The following is a 3,409-nucleotide window of genomic DNA, read 5'->3' as shown; positions in this document are numbered from 1 at the left end:
GACGAGATACGTTTGAAGTTCTCTAACGCTATAGATACAACAATAAGGAATAGCGCAGTAGGCAGTACAGTTGAAGAGGAATGGACATCTCTAAAAAGGGCCATCACAGAAGCTGGGAAGGAAAACGTAGGTGCAAAGAAGGTAGCTGCGAAGAAACCATGGGTAACAGAAGAAATACTTCAGTTGATTGATGAAAGGAGGAAGTACAAACACGTTCCGGGAAAATCAGGAATACAGAAATACAAGTCGCTGAGGAATGGAATAAATAGGAAGTGCAGGGAAGCTAAGACGAAATGGCTGCAGGAAAAATATGAAGACATCGAAAATGATATGATTGTCGGAAGGACAAGCATGCAGGAATTCCAAACCATCCTTTGGTGACATTAAAAGCAACGGTGGTAACATTAAGAGTACAACGGGAATACCACTGTTAAATGCAGAGGAGAGAGCAGATAGGTGGAAAGAATACATTGAAAGCCTCTATGAGGGTGAAGATTGTCTCATGTGATAGAAGAAGAAACAGGAGTCGATTTAGAAGAGATAGGGGATCCAGTATTAGAATCGGAATTTAAAAGAGCTTTGGAGGACTTACGGTCAAATAAGGCAGAAGGGATAGATAACATTCCATCAGAATTTCTAAAATCATTGGGGTAAGTGGCAACAAAACGACTATTCACGTTGGTGTGTAGAATATATGAGTCTGGCGATATACCATCTGACTTTCGGAAAAGCATCATCCACACAATTCCGAAGACGGCAAGAGCTGACAAGTGCGAGAATTATCGCACAATCAGCTTAACAGCTCATGCATCGAAGCTGCTTACAAGAATAATATACAGAAGAATGGAAAAGAAAATTGAGAATGCGCTAGGTGACGATCAGTTTGGCTTTAGGAAAAGTAAAGGGACGAGAGAGGCAATTCTGACGTTACGGCTAATAATGGAAGCAAGGCTAAAGAAAAATCAAGACACTTTCATAGGATTTGTCGACCTGGAAAAAGCGTTCGACAGTATAAAATGGTGCAAGCTGTTCGAGATTCTGAAAAAATAGGTGTAAGCTATAGGGAGAGACGGGCCATATACAATATGTACAACAACCAAGAGGGAATAATAAGAGTGGACGATCAAGAACGAAGTGCTCGTATTAAGAAGGGTGTAAGACAAGGCTGTAGCCTTTTGCCCCTACTCTTCAATCTGTACATCGAGGAAGCAATGATGGAAATAAAAGAAAGGTTCAGGAGTGGAATTAAAAGACCAGGTGAAAGGATATCAATGATACGATTCGCTGATGACATTGCTATCCTGAGTGAAAGTGAAGAAGAATTAAATGATCTGCTGAATGGAATGAACAGTCTAATGAGTACACAGTATGGTTTGGGAGTAAATCGGAGAAAGACGAAGGTAATGAGAAGTAGTAGAAATGAGAACAGCGAGAAACTTAACATCAGGATTGATGGTCACGAAGTCAATGAAGTTAAGGAAATCTGCTACCTAGGCAGTAAAATAACCAAAGACGGACGGAGCAAGGAGGACATCAAAAGCAGACTCGTTATGGCAAAAAAGGCATTTCTGGCCAAGAGAAGTCTACTAATATCAAATACCGGCCTTAATTTGAGGAAGAAATTTCTGAGGATGTACGTCTGGAGTACAGCATTGTATGGTAGTGAAACATGGACTGTGGGAAAACCGCAACAGAAGAGAATCGAAGGATTTGAGATGTGGTGCTAGAGACGAATGTTGAAAATTAGGTGGACTGATAAGGTAAGGAATGAGGAGGTTCTACGCAGAATCGGAGAGGAAAGGAATATGTGGAAAATACTGATAAGGAGAAGGGACAGGATGATAGGACATCTGCTAAGACATGAGGGAATGACTTCCATGGCACTAAAGGGAGTTGTAGAGGGCAAAAACTGTAGAGGAAGACAGAGATTGGAATACGTCAAGCAAATAAATGAGGACGTAGGTTGCAAGTGCTACTCTGAGATGAAGAGGTTAGCACAGGAAAGGAATTCGTGGCGGGCCGCATCAAACCAGTCAGAAGACTGATGACCAAAAAAAGAAAAAAAAAACCTAAGGACATCACACACATCCATGCCCGAGGCAGGATTCGAGCCTGCGACCGGAGCGGTCGCTCGGCTCCAGACTGTAGCACCTAGAACCGCACGGCCACTTCGGCCGCCCTAGAATTTTGGAACACGTATTTTGTTCCAGTGTAATGAGTTTTCTGGAGATTAGAAATCTACTCTGTAGGAATCAGTATGGGTTTCGAAAAAGACGATAGTGTGGAACCCAGTAGGCGCTATTCGTCCACGAGACACAGACGGCCATAGACACGGGTTCCCAGGTAGATGTCGTGGTTCTTGACTTCCGCAAGGCGTTTGATACAGTTCCCCACAGTCGTTTAATGAGCAAAGTAAGAGCATATGGACTATCAGATCAATTGTGTGATTGGACTGAAGAGTTCCTAGATAACAGAACGCAGCATGTCATTCTCAATGGAGAGAAGTCTCCCGAGGGGAGTGTCGTAGTACCGTTGCTATTCACTATATATATATATATATATATATATATATATATATATATATATATATATATATATATATATATATATATATCCTTGTGGATAACATCGGAAGTTCACTAAGGCTTTTGGGGATGATGCTATAGTATATCGAGAGGTTGTAACAATGGAAAATTGTACAGAAATGCAGGACGATCTGCAACGAATTGACGCATCGTGCAGGGAATGGCTATTGAATCTCAATATAGACAAGCGTAATGTGCTACGAATAGACAGAAAGAAAGATCCTATATCATTTAGCTACAACATAGCAGTTCAGCAACTGGAAGCAGTTAATTCTATAAATTATCTGGGAGTAGTCGTTAAGAGTGGTTTAAAATGGAATGACCATATAAAATTAATCGTCGGTAAAGCAGATGCCAGACTGAGGTTCATTGGAGGAATCCTAAGGAAATTCTGTTCGAAAACAAAGGAAGTAGGTTACAGTACGCTTGTTCGCCCACTGCTTGAATACTGCTCACCGGTGTGGGATTCGTACCAAATAGGGTTCATACAAGAGATAGAGAAGATCCAACGGAGAGCAGCGCACTTCGTTAGAGGATCATTTAGTCATCGCGAAAGCGTTACGGAGATGATAGATAAGCTCCAGTGGAAGACTCTGCAAGAGAGACGCTCAGTAGCTCGTATGGGCTTTTGTTGAAGTTTCGAGAACATACCTTCACCGAGGAGTCAAGCAGTATAATGCTCCATCCTACGTATATCTCATGAAGAGACCACGAGGATAAAATCAGAGAAATTATAGGCCACACACAGGCATACCGACAATCTTTCTTTCCACGAATGTTGTATTGGCAGAAGAGCCAACAACGTGTTACGAGAGGAGGCCGAA

This window comes from Schistocerca piceifrons, chromosome 2 (assembly GCF_021461385.2).
Source record: "Schistocerca piceifrons isolate TAMUIC-IGC-003096 chromosome 2, iqSchPice1.1, whole genome shotgun sequence".
Classification (NCBI taxonomy): domain Eukaryota; kingdom Metazoa; phylum Arthropoda; class Insecta; order Orthoptera; family Acrididae; genus Schistocerca; species Schistocerca piceifrons.
This window is presented reverse-complemented; position numbering follows the sequence as displayed.